This window comes from Sus scrofa, chromosome 5 (genome assembly GCF_054392235.1).
Source record: "Sus scrofa isolate SSC_HxYL_T2T_F1_AM1 chromosome 5, Sscrofa_HxYL_maternal_Yorkshire_Landrace_v2.0, whole genome shotgun sequence".
NCBI classification, from domain to species: Eukaryota; Metazoa; Chordata; class Mammalia; order Artiodactyla; family Suidae; genus Sus; species Sus scrofa.
The window spans coordinates 29,656,600-29,677,566 of record NC_139387.1 but is presented as its reverse complement, the minus strand read 5'-3'; the positions used below and the strand labels follow the sequence as shown (position 1 = coordinate 29,677,566).

At 33.6% G+C, this 20,967-nt stretch overlaps 1 long non-coding RNA gene across 2 annotated transcripts in view; it reads right to left on the bottom strand.

Moving 5' to 3' along the window:
- The window catches only part of LOC102167263 (uncharacterized), a 384,081-nt gene that overhangs the window by 16,405 nt on the left and 346,709 nt on the right, over window positions 1-20,967 (bottom strand). The gene's annotated exons all lie outside the window — the stretch shown is intronic.

Sequence of the window (20,967 nt, the reverse complement as noted above, 5' to 3'; positions counted from 1 at the left end):
TGCAGTCAACTAATGTATGACAAAGAAGGGAACTATAGACAATGGAGAACAGATGGTCCCTTCAATAAATGGTGCTGAGAAAACTGAACAGCCACATGGAAAAGAATGAAATTAGAACACTCCCTAACACCAGACACAAAAAGAAACTCAAAATGGATTAAAGATAAATATAAGACCAGAAACTATAAAACTCTTAGAGGAAAACATAGGCCAAACTCTCTCTGACGTAAAATGACAGCAACATCTTCTCAGATCCACCTCTTAGAGTCATGACAATAAAAACAAAAATAAGCAAATGAAACTTCATTAAACCTAAAAGTTTCTGCACAGCAAAGGAAACCCTAAACAAAATGAAAAGGCAACCCACAGAATGGGAGAAAATGTTTGCAAATGAAGCGATGACAAGGGATTAGTCTCTAAAATTTATAAACACCTTCCTGCAGCTCAATACCAAAAAACCAACCCCCTCAAAAAATGGGCAGAAGATCTAAACAGACAATTCCAAAAAAGACATGTATATGGCCAAAAAACACATGAAAAGATGTTCAGCATCACTAGTTAATAGATAAATGCAAATCAAAGCACTACGAGGTGCCACCTTACACCAGCCAGAATGACCATTATCAAAAAGCCAACAACCCAGTTGAAAAATGGGCAAAGGACCTGAATAGACATTTCTCTAAGAAAGATATACAGATGGCCAATAAGCACATGCTCAGCATCCCTGATTATTATAGAAATGCAAATCAAAACTACCATGAGATACCACCTCACACCAGTCAGAATAGATGTCATGAATAAGTCCACAAATAACAAAGGCTGGAGAGGGTGTGGAGAATGTAAGCTGGTACAACCACTATGGAGAACAGTATGGAGGTACCTTAGAAAACTATATATAGAACTACCATATGACCCAGCAATCCCACTCCTGGGCATATATCCAGACAAAACTCTTCTTGAAAAAGACAAATGCACCCACATGTTCATTGCAGCACTATTCACAATAGCCAAGACATGGAAAAAACCCAAATGTCCAACAACAGATGATTGGATTAGGAAGATGTGGTATATATACACAATGGAATACTACTCAGCCATGACAAAGAATGACAAATTGCCATTTGCAGCAACATGTATGGAACTAGAGACTCTCATACTGAGTGAAGGAAGTCAGAAAGAGAAAGACAAATACCATATGATTTTACTTATATCTGGAATCTAATAAGGGCACAAATGAACCTTTCCATAGAAAAGAAAATCATGGACTTGGAGAACAGACTTGTGGTTGCCAAAGGGGAGAAGGATGGAGTAGAGTGGATTGGGAGCTTGGGGTTAATAGATGAAAACTATTGCCTTTGGAATGGATTAGCAATGAGATCCTGCTGTGTAGCCCTGGGAACTATGTCTAGTCACTTATGATGGAGCATGATAATGAGAGAGAAAAGAATGTATACATGTATGTGTAACTGGGTCACTATGCTGTACAGTGGGAAAAAAAATGTATTGGGGAAATAACAAAATAAAATAAAATAAAAGTCTACAAACAATAAATGATGGTGAGGGTGTGGAGAAAAGGGAACCTATTATGCTGTTAAAGGGAATGAAAATTGGTGCAACTACTATAGAAAACAGTATGGAGATTCTTCAAAAAACTAAAAATAGAACTACCATTTGATCCAGCAATCCCACTCCTGGGCATCTATCCAGAGAAAACCACAACTCAAAAATATACGTGTACTCCAGTGTTCATTGCAGCAGTATATACAATAGCCAAGACATGGAAGCAACCTAAATGTCCATTGGCAGAGGAGTAGATAAAGAAAATGTGGTACATATACATGATGAAGTATTACTCAGCCATAAAAAGGAAAGAAATAAAGGCATTTGCAGCAACATGGATGGACCTAGAAATTATCATGCTAAGTGATTTAGTTATACAGTAAGACACAGATGTCTTATGTCTGAATTCTCTAATACTCTTAAGTGATCTTTCTTCTATGTTCTACAGTAAATACATGATTTAATTTTTAATTTTTTAATTTTTTTAGCTTTTTAAAATGTCACTTTTTTTAGATTTGAGTTCTTCAGAGTTGAAGACAGAGTATGAAAGTTTAATTTTTATCCTTAGCCTGAGCAAATTATGTACTCTTTAGTACATGCCTAATAGTATTTTGCTGAATGAAGGGATAGATAAAGTAGAAACTTAACAACATATTTTTTCTCAAGAAAGAAGTGTCATTATCTTTTATCAGCATATGTTTCATAATCATAATAATAGATTTGTTTGTTGTTTTATTCTCATTGTCATCATGACAATGCATCCTATCACATATTCTGATGTGTTATTTTATAATTTTCTAATAACACACTGAATTACTTATGCTAACTTGTATTATTTATTAAAACATTATCAAAGTAGGGTTGATTTACAATGTGTTAGTTTCATGTGTACAGCAAAGTGAAACAGTTATGAATGGACATATATCCATTCTTTCTCAGATTCTTCTCCTACATAGTTATTACAGAATATTGAATATATTTCCCTGTGCTCTACAGGATCCTCATTAGCTGTCTATTTTGTGTGTATTAATATGTACATGTTAATCTCAAATTCCAAATTTATCCCCCTCCCAACTTCCCTTTTGGTAACCAAGACTTAATCAACCATAAGCTTGATTTTGAAATCTGTGTCTGTTTATGTTTTGTAAATAAGTTCTTTTGTATAATTATTAGATTACGCATAAAAGTACTATTATATGATATTTGTCTTTCTCTCTGACTTCACTTAGTATGATAATTTCTACGTCCATTCATATTGCCAAAAATGACATTATTTTATTTTTTTTAATGGCTGATTACTTCCATTGTATGTATGTACCACAACTTCTTTATTCATTCCTCTGTCTATGGAATTTAGGTTGCTTCCATGTCTTGGCTGTTGTAAATAGTGCTGCTATGAATATAGGGCCATGTGTATCTTTTCAAATAATTAATTTCTCCAGATATATGACTAAAAGTGAGATTACTGGATCATATGGTAGTTCTATTTCAGGTTTTTTTAAGGAAATGTATGCTAACTTTTAATTTGGAGTTATTTTTCAATAATTATTTTGTGCTTATTTTGAAATGCAAATAGAAAAAAATGAAAAATAGAGTATCTAAGAACTGTGAAGCAGTTTCAGTGTATGCATACCTCATATCATTGTGCTTTACTTTACTGCACTCTGTATATACTGCTTTTTTAATTTTTTTACAAATTGAAGTTTTATTGCAACCTTGCCCTAAGCAGATCTGTGGGTGCCATTTTTCCAACAGCATTTGCTCCTTTCTTGTCTCTGTATCACATTTTGGTAATTCTCCTGATATAGCAAACCCTCCACCATCAAAAAGATTTTGACATGCTGAAGGCTCATGTTAGGATTTTCTTTTAGCAAGAAAGTATTTCTTAAATTAAGGTATGTACATTGTTTTTTTAGATATGATGTTGTTGTACACTTAACAGACTACAGTATAATGTAAACATAACTTTTATATGCACCAGGGAATCAAAAAATTCTTGTGGCTCCCTTTATTGTGATATTAGCTTTACTGCAGTGGTCTGGACCTGAAGCGGCAGAATCTCAAAGGTGTGCCTGTATGTGTAATAGGAATATCAGAAGCAGAAAATGAGAACAGAGCAGAAGAGATATTGAAATAATAATGGTCAAGAATTTTTCAAAATTAATGACAGATATAAAACCATAGTTCCAGGAAACTCAGAGAACACCAAGCAGAATAAATACCTACCCCTGCCCCCAAAAAACCCACTCATCCAACCAACCAACCAAACAAAAAACAACCCACCTAAAACAAGCATATCATATTAAAACTGCAGAAAACCAAAGACAAAGGTAAAATCTTGAAAGAAATCAGAAAGGGAAAACAACCACCTTACCTATAGAGTAACAGGGATAAGGATTATGTTGGACTTTCATCAATCAGAAACCATACAAAGAAGATATTACTTAATGAAATATCAAAAAGTATTCAAAAGAAAAAATGATTACCTATTATAAATCTTGCAGAATTAACCATGAAAAGTAAAGGAGAAATACTTTATCAGACAAATCAAAACTGACAGAATTAATAGCTAACTTCCCCTGCAAAAAAAAAAAAAAAATGAAATTGACCAGGGAGAAGGAAAATTATATAGTTTAGAACATATATAAAGACAGGAAGAGTGTTCCATACTGATATAAATGAATAATTTAATAAGTGAAGAAAAAACAAATTTTCTGTATAGAAACATTGCAAATTATGTTGATACTGCACCTTAAAAAGGAGCATAACTCTTTACTTCCTAAATGTGGGGCGTGCTTAGTGATTTGCATTCAAAGAGTCAGTGTGGAAAGTGGGGAGGAACAAGTTTAAAGTGGAGAAAACTGACAAATATTGCCTCAGCCAGGTGATCAAGGTCAACATTAGTTTTAAGTCATGTTGATAGTGTGTACTCTTCATACGGTGTGATAAAAATGACACTTCCCTCTGTGGTCCTCCTCCCTAAGTCCCATAAACCCAACCTAATGATAAGAATAGAATCAGAAAATTTCAGTAGAGGGTATTCTACAACATTCTTAATTAATCCTCCAAACTGTCAAAATCATGAAGAACAAGAACTTTTTGTATAAAATATCTCAGCTTACAGTAGCCTATGGAGACATGAAAACAAAATACAATATGGATTTCTAAATAGGGTTCTGGAGGAGAAAAAGGACATTGGGTGTAAACAAAGGAAGTCTACATAATTAATGGATTTTTGTTAATAATGCATCAGTTATGGTTCATTAATTATAAGTGTACTATGCTAATTTAAGATATTGATTACAGAGGAATCTGGGTACGGGTAGATGGAAACCATCTATGGTACCTTTGTATGTTCATGAAAATTGAAATCTGTTCTAAAAACAAATTCTTAAAAAAAATTAAATCCTGTCCTGACCCCATATCATTTTCTTTTTAAAATTTTCGTTTCAAATCAAGGCTTGGCAGTTATCAAGTGCTCAACATATATCATTGATCATTTGCCATTGACCATGCTTTTCCTGCACTTGGGTCTATATTTCAGTAAGAAGGTGTTCCTGAGTGACTGCTAGAGTTAATGCAAACTTTGGCAGAAATATTAAATACCAATTTGACAATATCTGAAGAAACTTGAGGTCTGCAGAACTTCTGATTGTCACTATTCTCAGTTGAAGTATTTATCTTTCTGTTAAACTAGTAGCAGGGTGAGTGATTTTACTTTCATCCTCATGAGAAGGAACAGATTATTTTTTGTTTCTAAATTCATTCGGTGAGTGTTATTTAATAGCTATAACTGGGGAAGTCATGTCTTAGGCAATTAATATTAAGTAATAATTTTATGGTTTGTGTCAATATCACAAGAGAGTTACTGTCCTTATAATTTAAAATACTAAAACATATACAAGTATTTTTGTGCAAAAACATATTGTGATGTTGATCTGATCACAGGAAACAAAAAATCAATAGACATCTAGGAATAGAAGCAGTACTGGGGAAGTTCTGAAAATGGGAAGGTGCTATCAAAGAGAAGTTTTGCAGACAGCTCATCTCAAAGGCTTGATAAGTTATGTTCTTGACCTTAAAATGAATTCTATTTAATATATCAGAGTCTTAAGAGTTCAATTTCCTATATCCCAAGAATTTTGTTAATTTTTTTAACAGTGATGTATATCTTTTCCAGGCTAGCTTATGGGTTACTTATATGAAGAGACGGTTTTAATGCTCTTAGAATTTCTTTTTTTTTAATTGTTATTTCCCCAATACAGTTTTTTTCTACTGTACAGCATGGTGACCCAGTTATACATAACATGTACACTTTCTATTTTCTCACATTATCATGTTCCATCATAAGTGATTAGACATAGTTCCAGTGCTACACACAGGATCTCATTGCTAATCTATTCCAAAGGCAGTAGTTTGTATCTTTAGAATTTCTCATAATACCTATGCTGTCAACTGACAAAGAATTTTTAAAAAATCATCACATTGAGGTTATTGCTTTTTATTTTTTCACACCTGTATTTTTCATCCTATCCAGGTGTTTTCAAACAATGCTTTTATTTGAAGAATCTAATCTCACTTTCCAAGTTATTTTGCCAGTGAATAAATTTCCTCATAGATGTGTAACTTAACTAATAGACTCCTTACCTAGTAATGTAGATAGATACTCCATCACTGTACTTTTCCTATGTCTTTGCTCCTATTTGAGTGCCATTTGGCAGCTTTAAAATCTTATGGCTAAAACTCCTATCATTATTGCCTCAACCATTTCTTCTGGCTAGATTGTTTCCCAGAGGTGGCTTAACTAAAAATCCTGGGTTTATGAAGTAGTAGTATTACAAATGGTCAATATTCTAGTTTCTAGATTAATATTTCCTGCATTTAAATTCTAGCTCCACTTCTAGCTGTATAACTGGAATAAGCTTCTGAATGTACCTGAGCCTAGTTTCCTAATCTGTGCGGTGGGGGCAATAAAAGTGCCTACTTCATAGGCTGATGAGATTGAATGGTATTATGCATGTAAAGTGTTCCAAACACCTCCTGGGACATAGAGATTCTATCTTACATATGAACATCATCCACATCAAATCCTCATTGTTCTAAGAACCGTGCCTACAGCATCTTATATTGATAAGTGTTCCTTCTTCTTTTTTCCTTTTTCTTATTAGGGCTGCACCCATGGCATATGGAAATTTCTGGGCTAGGGGTCAAATAAGAGCTGCAGCTGCTAGCCTATACCACAGCCACGTGGGATCCTAGCTGCATCTACAACCTACACTGTGGCTTGCAGCAACGCGGGATCCTTAACCCACGGAGGGAGGCCAGAGATCAAACCCACATTCTCATGGGTACTAGTCAAATGCTTAAACCCTCTGAGCCACACTGGGAACTCAGGATAAATGTTCCTTCTCACTATATCTTTCTTTAAACACCTGGACTATGACTACCCACAACCCTAAATGTCTCTTGTCTTAAACTCTTTGTGTGTTGCTTATTGCTGTACTGCATTTATTCCAAATAATGCTATTTTTCTATGTTATATTGTTAGCTTTTGTCTTTTGTCACTGTTTTAAAACTCACAATACTGTCATATGCTCTGGTGATGACACATTCAAACATTCAACAAATGGTGTCTCAACCATGTGCCATGTAAAAATTTAGATATTTAACTATATATGTTTAATGTCATTAAGCAAACATGACTTTGATCAATCCCTTGCATCATACACTTTTATCCTGGGGAGACTACTCCATAGATAGTGAGCCTATACAATCTTTTGTCATTCAGTACTTACATTAAAATTCATAGAAGGTGTTTACAAAACTGTTTATTGTACAATTTCTTCATTGTTTTGGCTTAACTCTAGAGAGAAATATTCTTATGGTACATGATATATCATTTAATAATACATGTTCTCCAATCTCACTTATATGTGAAATCTAAAATAGTTCATCACAAAGGAGAGAGTAGAATGGTGGTTTTCATAGGCTGAGGAAAGGGGGAAATGTGGAGTCATTGCTCAGTAGTTATAAAGTTTTAGTAGAACAATATGAGTAAGTTCTAGAGATCTTCTGTACAACATAGTACCTATAATTAATAATACTGTGGTGCACTTAAAATTTTTGCTAGCATAGGTAGTTCTCATAGTAAGTGCTCTTACCACAAATGTGGAAATAACAACACCAAAAGCCTTTGGTGGTGACAGATGTGTTTATTACCTTGATTGTAGTGGTGGTTTCACAGGTATAGTCATATGTCCAAACTCACCAAATTATATACATCAATTATGTGTAGTTTTTTTATGTCAGTTATACCTCAATAAGGCTGTTAAAAACAAAAACAGAAACAAAAACAAGATACAACCCATTCCTTAGACAACCTATATCAGGGACACAAACATTCAGATCATAATTTATAAATGAGAGAGATGAAAGAAAATGAGATAATGGGTAATGTGTTAAATCTCAGAGATAACCTGTTGCTTCTTTCCTATGTGGTACCAAAACAATAAAGTTCAGTTAAATGTTAAGTCCTTAAGGATTTCACTGTACCATAGTACACAGTATTTTATTCATTGCTTCATTGTATTTTTTTTCTAGCTATGAATTTCTTCCCAGAAATCAAAAGTCTTCTAGGAGACTAATGACTATAAACCCTGAGATGTAGAAATACATTTGCAAACAGCACTGTCAATGCATTTATATCACATAAGTTAGGTGCATGGGTAGCAAAGAACAAATTGTGCACGAATATGTGATTTCTACAATGCGTAATATTTGAAAATACTCATACAGTTCTGAAAACAACATTGTCATATTCTCCTGGGTCATGAAAATACCCTATAGCCAGCCTCACATTAATCCATAGAAAGAATAAGCCTATTTAACAAGGGCAGACAAAAATTAGTATTCTCTAGTAATGTCAAGCTGCTTTGCATATAATACTTTGAATTAGATGCAAAGGGGAAAACCTTAATGTTTTTACTGTTATTAGTATGTTTCTATGGGTATCCCCACTCTTTTTCCAGAATGGTTATTACTATAGCCCTAAAAAATTTTATAGTATAACTAAATATAAACATTTTAGGAATTTTCAAATTGGCTGGTCTTATTACATTAGAATATTCTTTGTAATATTTAAAATACATGCAGTCTTTTATTCTTCCACATCACTATATCAATTCCACATTGAGAAAAGCATCTGATATTTATACATTTTTATTTTATTAATATACATGTTAATTTTTTAATTTTTATAATGATTTTTATTTTTTCTACTATAACTGGTTTAAAGTGTTCTGTCAATTTTCTATTGTACAGCAAGATGACACAGTCACACATACATGTATACATTCTTTTTTCTCACATTATCATGCTCCATCACAAGTGACCAGACATAGTTCCCAGTGCTATATAGGGGGATCCCATTGCTTATCCATTCCAAAGGGAATAGTTTGCATCTATTAACCCCCAGCTCCCAATCCATCTACGCCCTTCCCCTCCCTCTTGGCAACCACGAGTCTATTCTCCAAGTCCATGATTTTCTTTTCTGTGGAAAGGTTCATTTGTGCCATATATTAGATTCCAGATATATGTGAAATCATATGGTGTTCATTTTTCTCTTTCTGACGTATTTCACTTAGTATGAGAGTCTCTAGTTCCATCCATGTTGCTGCAAATGGCATTATTTTGTTCTTTTTTATGGCTGAGTAGTATTCCATTGTGTATATATACTACATCTTCTTAATCCAATCATCTGTTGATGGACATTTGGGTTTTTTCCATGTCTTGGCTATTATGATAGTGCTGCAATGAACATGTGGGTGCATTTGTCTTTTTCAGGAAGAGTTTTGTCTGGATATATGCCCAGGAGTGGGATTGCTGGGTCATATGGTAGTTCTATATATAGTTTTCTAAGGTACCTCTGTACTGTTTTCCTGAGGTACTTCTATACTGTTTTCCATAGTGCTTGTACCAATTTACATTCCCACCAACAGTGCAGGAGGGTTCCCTTTTCTCCACACCCTCTCCAGCATTTGTTATTTGTGGACTTATTAATGATGGCCATTCTGACTGGTGTGACGTGGTACCTCATTGTAGTTTTGATTTGCATTTCTCTAATAATCAGTGATATTGAGCATTTTTTCATGTGCTTGTTGGTCATCTGCATGTCTTCTTTGGAGAAATGTCTATTTGGGTCTTTTGCCCAATTTTTCAATTGGGTTAAGGGCTTTTTGCTGTTGGGTTGTATAAGTTGTTTGTATATTGTATAGACTAAGCCCTTGTCAGTTGCACCGTTTGAAACTATTTTCTCCCATTCTGTAAGTTGTCTTTTTTTAATTGTATACATGTTAATTTTAAGTAATTACTTAATACATAGTTTTCTGAAAAATAGTTTCATGTTTTAAACTTTGTAATATGACTCTTTCTGCAAATTAGAAAATGACAGATTCCAGGATAATGTGATTAAAATATGACAAGTCAAGTAGAAGAATAGAAAAAAGCTAGTGTTTGTGACTATAACCCTTTCCAATAGATGTTGCTTTAAACCTATATTTGATTGTTTTATTATTTAATTGTATCATACTAATACCTAGCATTTTGATTTTCAAAAGTAAGATGGCATGAGTCACTGTTAGTTTCATGGTGCCCCTTCATATCACACAATTTTTAGAAAATGTTCTTTGGGGGCTTCACTTTACAGTGCTTTCCAAATTTAAATAAGGAAAGAATGCATGGATAGATAAATAGATCAGTAGATATCATGCCTTTCTATTTTAAGAAATGTTCTTGGAGACCTTGTTGCAGGGCGGTTTGCTTAGTTAACTCAAATATTTTTCTTCCAAAAATTCCTCGGTATAGTGTTAATACAGTAGCATGTAAATCAATCCTTTTAAGATAGGTTAAATGCCATCTTATAGAGCAAAGCTATAGACCAAATTGGAAACTTACTGCACTGTGTTTTAACAAGCTGATAATTATAATGTGTGTGTGTGTTTTCACATTTTGCAGTGCCTCATTGCTCTGGAAGGTGGTTTCAGAATATTGTGGAAAACTCTGGGTATCTAATGTTTAGTGTAAAAAAAGTAAATAAACTGAAGTTTACAAAAATGACATTTATTTGGATTCTATAATCCATTATTTTTTCATATTTATTTTGGTCTGATTCTTTATCATTTTATTTGCAGCCCATGTGCCATTTCAAATGGTTAGATATCTACGCACCCCCAAAAAACTTAGAATTTTAACTGTACTTTATGGAAGATCTGTTTATTGGTCTATTTCCTTTGTCGTCTATATATAGGTCAAGGCATCATTCATGTAACAAATGCACATGTATGTCCTTTTTTATTTTTAAAAGTAGGAGACAAACCTTGGGCTATAGATATTTACTGAAGGGAGGTCAGAGTAAGCTTTGTTTCTCACAAAACTATGCATTTTTTTTTCCACAAATGACTATAATTTCAGTGATAGAAAAGAAATTCTATGTTTTTACCCTTCTTTTATCAGGGAAATGGACTTCATTTTACCATTATTTAAAAAAATAGGATGGAAATGAAAGTGAATTATTTAGGCAATACCCCTTTCAAAATAGCATGCCCCACAGTGTAATATATTTTAGTAAAAAGACATAATTTAGTGAAGAAAGCATTCATCCTTTGATGGAACTGGTAAATCTACTGATTGTGAACTTTATTCAGGAAGATGCCTCTGAAGCTAACATAAAAGCTTCCCTATATAAATGTAATCATTACTTTTTTTGGGGGGGGGGTCTTTTGGTTTTTTTCAGGCTGCACCCATGGCATATAGAGGTTCCCAGGCTAGGGGTCTAATCGGAGCTGAAGCTGCTGGCCTAAGCCACAGCCCCAGCAATGTGGGATCTGAGCCATGTCTGCGACCTATACCACCACAGCTCATGATGATGACAGATTCTTACTTAACCCACTGAGCAAGGCCAGGGACTGTTAACTGCCGAGCCATGACAGGAACTCCAATGTAATCATTTCTAATTTTTAGGGAGAAAAAACTTCTCATGTTTATTACTGGAATATGATTTTCTTTGGGGAGGTAGAAGTAACTTTTATTCCAAATAAAACTTCACCTGAGTTTACAAATAGATGTGTGTTTAATGATGTTCACTTTAGCATTGTTGGATTTGTGGTAAATTATAGACATTTTTAAAAGTTTACAATTTAATTAGAAACATGACTAAATATCTTTGGGTAGGGATTCTTTACACAAAGCATTATATATTACATAGCATTGAAAATTGATGCAACTCTCAGAATAGATTTTTAAAATAATATTAAATGAAAAACATTGTAAAATATATTTATAGTGTAATATAATTATATAATTCATCAGATATCACAAAACCATGTTATATATCGGTATATATACGTATGTACTTATGTCTCTTTCTTTCTATGTATATATTTCTGGGCTTGTTGTCCTGTTCCACTGATCTCTACTTCTGTTTTTGTGCCAGTACCATACTATATAATGCAGATTTTAATTATATTAGAAGAAAATCCCACAGATGGATGAAATATGTAATTAGCTTTAAGAGGACAAAGTTGCAAGTGCATGTCCTAGGAGATGTAAGCAATATAAAATTTGTGCCCATAGAAGGGAAATTAGCAACAGCTTAAGGATGAGTTTTGGCAGCTGAATGTGTACTTGGCTTATTTTTATGCTTAGTATTTGTTCTGAGATTGAGGGCATGAATATCAGTATTTGTCTTTACATTTTATTATTTATATCTTCTTATTTCTAAAATTAATATGTTTTCTTGTTTTCTCCATTGTTCATCTGTCCAGGAAGCAATTGAATATATAATTTCTCAAAATATGAAGAAATACTAAAAAAAATAAAACCCTATGTTTAATTTTCATGTATATAACTTTTTGACTGAAATATATTACAGCGTGAAATACTTTAAAACAGAATAATGACTTTTGTTCGAATACTTTTGGAACAGAAGCTGATAAAATAAAATTCTTTGAAGGGATAGAAGACTTGCCCACTTTTCTCATATGATGTAAAAACACTTTTTCACTTATGTTCAAAAAGTAAATATAAATGTATTTTAATATTTTATTAAATTATCATTGTTAAAGAACACAATGTTCATTTTTATCATTGCTCCCTGGAATTAATTCAATGTCTTTGTTTTACCTCTATGCCTTTAAGGTTTTTCTTTATATCATTGATTTTTTGCAATTTGATTGTAATGTGCTTTGGCATTATTTTCTGTCTTTATTCCACTTGAAGTTAAATCGAGCATCCTGGAACTTTGAGCCTATAATTTTCCTGAAGAAAAATTTTAACTACTAGTTCTTCACATTGTTATGAACGATTCTCCCTATTCACTTATTGGACACTTCAATTACGTGTACATTCTACCCCTTGATATTGTTCCATAGATCATGTTTTCCATTTCTTATTCAACCTCTGTACGTTCATTTTTTAAAATTTCTGTTGCCCTTCTTTCAGGTTTATTCATCTTTTTATCTGAAGTGTATAATCTGCCATTAGCTGCAGCTAGTATATTTGTCTTTTAAGACATTATATTTTTCATCTCTTAAATCTCCCATTGATTATTGTACCTTCAGTTTCTCTGTCTATATTTTTGTTAGTTTCCTCATTATGTTCAGGTTTTCCTTTAAATCTTTGAATATATTCTTAATAGAATATGTTAAGAGGTCACATTTTCCCCATCTTCCATTGTTTAATAATTTTTATGGACCTTATGGGTGTAACACTCTTTGTTTTTCAAGATTTTACTTTCTCGTTAAATTAGGGAATTCATTTACTTGAAGATCAGCCTGATCCAATATAGGCTTGTTTTTAAGCTTTATTAGGATGGATCTAGAATAGTTTTTATCCTAGTTATAGATTATCCTTATTCTAAAGACATTGCCTTTCTGAGATATAACTGAGAATTCTTGGCATGCTCAAGAGATCTCTCTAAATTTATTATTTGAAATCAAATATCTTATAACCACATGCGAGCTCTAGTAGTTATTCAGTTGATAGATTTCCAACAGTTGTTCTTTCTGTGGCAAACTTTGTTTATATGATGAGTTTGTCTTAGTTGGGCCTCTTGAAGCCTTGCTTATGATGAGAGATTCAGAAGAATATCTATGAAATTTCCAGAATTTTTTAAAAGAAACCTTCTCTTTTTCTAGTAGTCTGTTCCACAAATCTCTGCTTGACTCAATGGCTTCAACTCTAACATATTTCTCTCGTGACAAAAACCATCATGCCCTGTACTTTCTCTCCTTGTACCACAATCTGGACAGAACTTTGGTAGAGAGCCAAAGAGTGGTATGTCTTACTGTCAAAAACTTTGATGAATCCAGGATTTACCCTACATGCAAGTTAAATAGTTAACCTGCCACAGTTACAGGGTTGCTAGTAGAAAATACCAGACTCCTAGTCAGTATGAGAAACAAAATATGTATTACTTATGGTACAGCAGGCATAACAAACTTTATGTTCATGTGAGTTCCCCTTGTACTCTGGGTTTTATGGGTGTGATGCGGAGGTGGGCTGAGGTGGATGCTTCATAAGCTGTGAGTTTGTGTTATAGCTGAAGAGCCCTGAACCTATCAAATCACAATTTTTTATATGGGGTTTGTAAGAAAACTTGCCCAACCTTTGCCTAGAAGGGAGATAACTACCTCACTACTCCACATCTATTTGTTATACAAATGTACTTAAGAAGAATAAGGACAAGAGCCATCAATATCCATGTTGAAAATATGTGCAGAAATGTGGGACACTCATGAAGGACTGATTCCCTACACTTGTCTCATTTGTTTCACTCATATTAAAGATCACCATCCTGTGCTGCTTCTTGTTCAAAATCTGAAAGCAATTATTTCATAACTTATAATTGACCCACTTTTATAACTGTTTCCACAGAGAAAACACTTTGGGTGATAGTCACATCAAAGAGGAAGGCTGAGTTTGTATTGTTTTGAGGTTGGCAATTTAAAATAAGGTAAAATGTCATATAATGATAAATCTTTTGAAAAATACAACATGTTGCAAGATGTTCCCAGGTATAGTATTTTTGCATAAATTAAAGAATTAAACTATTTCTTTCAATTTCTTGTTTTATAAATGTATAGGTCTGTGTGTGTTTATGCACACACATAGACATGCATTTGGTTTATTAGACATCTGCTAATTATGATTAGAAATAGGAAATCTGCTATAGGTCTATTCTAATTTTTTAAAAAATATTTCCTTTCAAAGAAGTGTGTTTTATACCTGGAATATTCTTTTCTGCTTTTTCTACCTAGCTGATATCTTTTGTTCTTAAAGATCAAAATTAAATGTGACTTTGTTTATTCTATACATAGTTTTGAGTCTTTAGTCTCAGGTAGAATATAAGACTCTTAAGTGAATCTCAGAGAAACTAACATCTGAGAACACCAATCTTCATGATGCAAAATCTCTCTTGGATATTAATAAGCAATGTTGCATATTAGAATCAATACAGAGAATAGTTTGAACAGAAGATTAAAGGCAGCAAGATAAATTTGAAGGCAAGGGTTGATAAGGCACAGCCATAATGGGAAATAGGTCAGCAGTACTGGGAGTGTAGTTGGAGGTGAGTGACAATGTGAATGACTCGTGAGAAAGGAGAATCATCCGGGCTTAGAGATTGCTTAGATGTGGGCAATGAATGAGAGAAAGAACTACAGGGTGTTATTTATGAGGTTTTATTTAGTTGACAAGGCAGAATACTACTTTGTGCAGACATAATCTTTTCTGGACATCTGTTACAAAATAATATTTTAATTTAAAACATTTTATATTTTTCTTTTCCCATTCAATTTTAAGATGATAGTAATCCTCAGTACATGCTGATTCAACCTTCACACATCATGAGTGGGAATAAACAGGTCAGAGACAACCAAGTAACATGTTGACTCCCTCTTTATTCTCAACGGGCAACCATGCCAGTTGAAGCAACTTGATATGGGCAGGCATCACCGAGTTACTTATAAATATAATGAATCTATCATCTCTCATACTGTTGCCCTTGTTCCTAGCTTCCTAAAACTCAGCACTATATACTTTCCTCTTTTTTTCCTTTTGTTCCTCAATCTTCACTTCCTAGCATTTCTGCTCTTCACACCCACAGGATAATAGACTCTGTTAAATTGGAGTTCCCATTGTGGCTCAGTGGTTAACGAATCCGACTAGGAACCATGAGGTTGTGTGTTTGATCCCTGGCCTTGCTCAGTGGGTTAAGGATCTGGCGTTGCTGTGAGCTGTGGTATGGGTTGAAGACGCAGCTCGGATCTGGTGTTGCTGTGGCTCTGGTGTAGGCAGGTGGCTGTAGCTCCAGTTGGATCCCTAGCCTAGGAACCTCCATGTGCCACAGGTGCAGCCCTAGAAAAAAGACCAAAAAAAAAAAAAAAAATAGACTGAGTTAAATTGCTTTAATCCTTCTTTCAATGAAACGTAAATCTTAACTACCTCTCTTACACTGGTGGTAGATATTCCAAATTAATGCTGCCTACTGGAAATTTCTAGAAGTCTTATATAATGTGTATGAAATGACAAGGAATTCGCTGACAAACAAGCTTTTATAATGCCAGATTGATGAATACAATTGCCAGGAAGTTAAAAGTTCCCTCTATACATGACATCACTTATTTTCTTCTTAAAACATCCACCATATTTCCCATACTCCCTCGTCCTTAATTAAAAGATAAAAAACCAATTATCCCTCAGTGTCTGCTAGGGTACTAATCCCAGGAGTCCTGGGTTAATAACAGACCCCAAGGATAGTCAATAAAATGGTGCAGTACAATAAACACAGTGAACCTTTCCTATCTGTGTGTTTCACATCCAGAGATTCATCCAACCACAGATTGAAATTTGGCTGAATCTACAAATGTAAAATCCACAGACAGAGGGCCAAATGTATTTCTATTTGCCTCAAAGATTTTGGTCAAGTTACCAGTTTTTCCTTAAACATTGATTATAATATAAAGATCAAACAAGTGCCTGAAGTTAGTGATTTTCAAAGTACTTTAAGTAAGATAGGAAAGCCCAAAGTGAAAAATTATGAAATAGGTAAATACGGAACATTACTTGGTATAATATCGAAAGCAATGCTCTTACTATGCAGAAATTGATTGCATTCCTATATACTAACAACGAAAGATCAGAAAGAAATCAGAGACATGATCCATTTACCATCACATCAAAAAGAATAAAATGCCTAGGAATAAACCTACGTAAAGAGACAAAAGACCTATACTCTGAAAACTATAAGATTCTGATGAAAGCAATCAAATATAACACAAACAGATGGAAAGATACACCATGCTCTTGGATTAGAAGAATCAATATCGTCAAAATGACTATTCTACCCAAGGCAATCCACAGGTTCATTGCAATCACTATGAAACTAACACATTCTTCACAGAACTAGAACAGAATATTTTAAAATTTGTATGGAAACACAAAAGACCCCAACTAGCCAAAGCAATATTGAAAAAGAAAAGCAGAAATGGAAGAATCAGGCTCCCTGACTTCAGACAATATTACAGTGTTACAGTTATCAAAGCAATACGGTATTGGCACAAAAACAGAAATATAGATCAACAGAACAGAACAGAAAGCCTAGAAATAAATCCATACATCCACGGTCAACTAATCTATGACAAGGTAGGCAAAAACATACAATGAAAGAAAGATCATGTCTTCAATAAGTGGTGCTGGGAAAACTGGAAAGCTACATGTAAAAGAATGAAAGTAGAACACTATCTAACACCATATACAAAAATAAACTCAAAATGGATTAAAAACCTAAATATAAGGCCAGATACTTTAAAACCCCTGGAATAAAACATAGGCAGAATGCTCTTTGACATAAATCACAGCAATATCTTATTTGATCCACCTCCTAGAACATAATGACAATAAACATAAAAATAAACCCATGGGACCTAATTAAACTCAAAAGCTTTTGCACAGCAAAGGAAACCATTAAAAAAACAAAAAGACCACGCACAGAATGGGAGGAAATCTTTGCAAATGATGCAGCAGAAAAAGGCCTAATCTCAAAAATATCTGAACAACCCATATAACTCAACAACAAAAAACCAAACAACCCAATTGAAAAATGGACAGAAGATCTAAGTAGACAAACATTTCTCTGAAGAAGACATATGGATGGCCAACAGGCACATGAAAAATGCTTAATGTCACTAATTATTAGAGAAATGCAAATCAAAACTACAGTCAGAATGGCCATCATTAACAAGTCAACAAATAACAAGTGCTGGAGAGAGTGTGGAGAAAAGAGTACCCTCCTTCATTGTTGATGGGAATGTAAATCGGTACAACCTCCATGGAAAACAGTATGTAGGTACCTCCAAAAGCTAAATATAGAACTACCATATGACCCAGCAATCCCACTCCTGAGCATATATCCAGACAAAATATTCATTCAAAAAGTTACATGCAACTCTATATTCATCACTGCACTGTTCATAATAGCCAACACATAGAAACAACCTAAATGTCCATTGACAGATGAATGGATTAAGAAGATGTGATACATGTATACAATGGAATACTACTCAGCCATAAAAAAACAAAATAATGTCATTTGTGGCAACTTGGATGAAACTAGAGATTCTCATTAAGTGAAGTCAGAGAGAGAAAGACAAATACCATATATGATATCACTTATATGTGGAATCTAAACTATGGCACAAATGATCCTATTTACGAAACTGAAACAGATCACAGACATGGAGATCAGAATTTTCATTGCCCAGAGGGAGGGTGGGAGGGAGTGTGATGGTTGGGGAGTTTGGTGTTGGTGGATGCAAACTGTTACATTTGGAATGGATTGGCAATGGGGTCCTATTGTACAGCACAGGGAACTGTGTATGATTGGGTCACTTTGCTGTACAACAGTAATTAAAGAAACATTGTAAATCAACTATACTTTAATTAAAAAAATAAATGCAATGTTGGGACAGAGAGGCTTTCCTCAAACCTGTAGTAAGTAGGCTTTGGTTACAAGGCCCAGGCACTAATTTTCCAGGAGTCAAAAATTCTCTGTGTTTAGTAGGAAACAAACAAGCCCCCAAAGCTATTAAATCTTTTCCCAGTTGTAAAGATAATACTATTAAAAACTGCATTAGAATTGCATGCCCAAATGTTATGTCTTGTCTTAAAACTGAAATACCAATTTTCTCAACAGCATAATAGCACCAAAGGGGAAAAAATGTCTGAGGATGACTAATAAATAACAGAAAAAAAAAAAAAAAAGGAGAGAAACAAGAAAAGCAGTAGTGAACTTGAAAGGCTAAAAGTTAGTCATGAGTTGTAAGACATGCATACCTCACTTTGTTTTTCTGAATCGCAGTCTCCTCAGAGCTTCAGTGAAGGGTTTAATCCAGATAAGCCTTAGTTTTTTTCTGAAGGATTGATATGCATTGATACTGCTTGACTAGATTGTTTCAGTTGGAAAATAAATTCAGATTAAGGCACAATTTAAGCTATGACTTCATTTTAATTTACTAAAATTTTGACAGTCTTTCATGAGGTTTGGTTTGGTTTGGTTTTGTGTTTTCCTCATGCTGAGGAATCGAACCCAAGCCATGGCAGTTACTACACCGAATCCTTAACACTAGACCACCAGGGAACTCCATGAGTTGTCTTAACTGACATTCTTATTCTGAGTTAATGTACTTTCCTTAAGTAAATTATGAACAAGAATAATTAAATAATTTAATGATACATGATATTAAGTTTAATCTTTCTGTTTTCAACAAGAATCCCTTTAACTACCATCCACTTTCTTACTCCCGTCTTTGGCTACTTTAGTTATTTTCTAAGAAGAAAAACTGTGCCATATAACAACATCACTTTATAAACAACTTTAACACAGTTTTTAAAATATATTGCTTTGATTCAAACACAAAACTTGCTTTACACATACACTGCTTTGTTTTATGATGAAGTGTCAAATTTAAGCACTCCCTGGAGAAATGTAAATAAACGTTATCAGGGAAGTATTACTTAATCATATGAATGCATAATGTCCTTCCTTTTATGTTCACTTAGATATCAGAAATATTTCAAGCAGTTGTCACTTTTAACTTGAGTAAACAGAGTCCTGGAAGACAAGGGATGGAAATATTTTCTTATGTACCTGAAACGGCTATTGAAAATACACATGGATCACAAAAAACAGATGAAGTAATTTGCATTGTTTTATTAATTAAGAAGTAGATTTGCTGCTATTTTGGTTTATCTACAATTCTTTAAAAATTACGGTGTCACTTATTTTCTAATAGGAAACATTGTTTTAAAAATCAATAATTATATTTCCTACAAAATATATTACCATTAGATAATAGCATAAAGCTGTAAAAGAAAAAAAATTCATGCAGAAACAGATGGCTAAGCTTGGAGAGTCATATATATGTACAGATCAGAACAAGTTTGGAGTCCATCGTGCACGGAGTCCAGAAAAAAAGAAAAACCCTAAAAAAAGGAAAACTCTAAAATAGAGTAGATAACATTAAAAGGAGATAGGATTCAGAATCTAAATATGCTAGATAGACTGCTCATGGTAAAGCTATTCATGTAACACAGTATGGCACAATAACTCTATTAAAAATGCTAAACATTGAAAAATATTTTATAAGATATAACTCTGGGTACACAATGCATATTTGCAACCTAATAGGTAGCTAAAATTATTTAAATTAAAAGGAGCAATGAACCCTTTTTCTCATATGCTATAAAAACAAAACACAAAACAAACCTTAGACTCCAAACAAGCTAAGAAATAAATGCATGATAACATTGAATAAAGAGGTTAGTCTCAGTAATTTTTATAGATTTAGTTTTAGAAAAAAATGGAAAAATAGGGAACAAAAGGTAAATAAACATCCACATAGAATAGAATTTTCATGGGAAAAGTAGATAGAATCATCTTTAGTAGTCTGCTGGAGAGATGCTATTCTGTTGTTGCTAATGGTGCTAATATATGCAAACACTGTATTAGTATAGACTAGACAACTTCACAGTAAATAATTATTCCTTAACCCCAGTTGCTTAACCCAACAGATTCATTTTTTGCCTACATAACATTGTGTCCAGGGTCAGTGGAACCTCTGCAATACTTGGTGATTCAGATGTACAGGATACGAAAGTTTTATGTCTTGAAACTGTACCACCTAGATATGTGACCTCTGTGGTTTCTAGAGGCTCTTGTATTAGCAATAAAACACTTTGACCTAAGGACACACTATTTTTACACACTTTTCATTGCTAAAACTAATCATTTGATTGTACATACATGAAAACAAGCAAATATAATCTTCCCCTGTGCTCAGAAGAAAATAATGG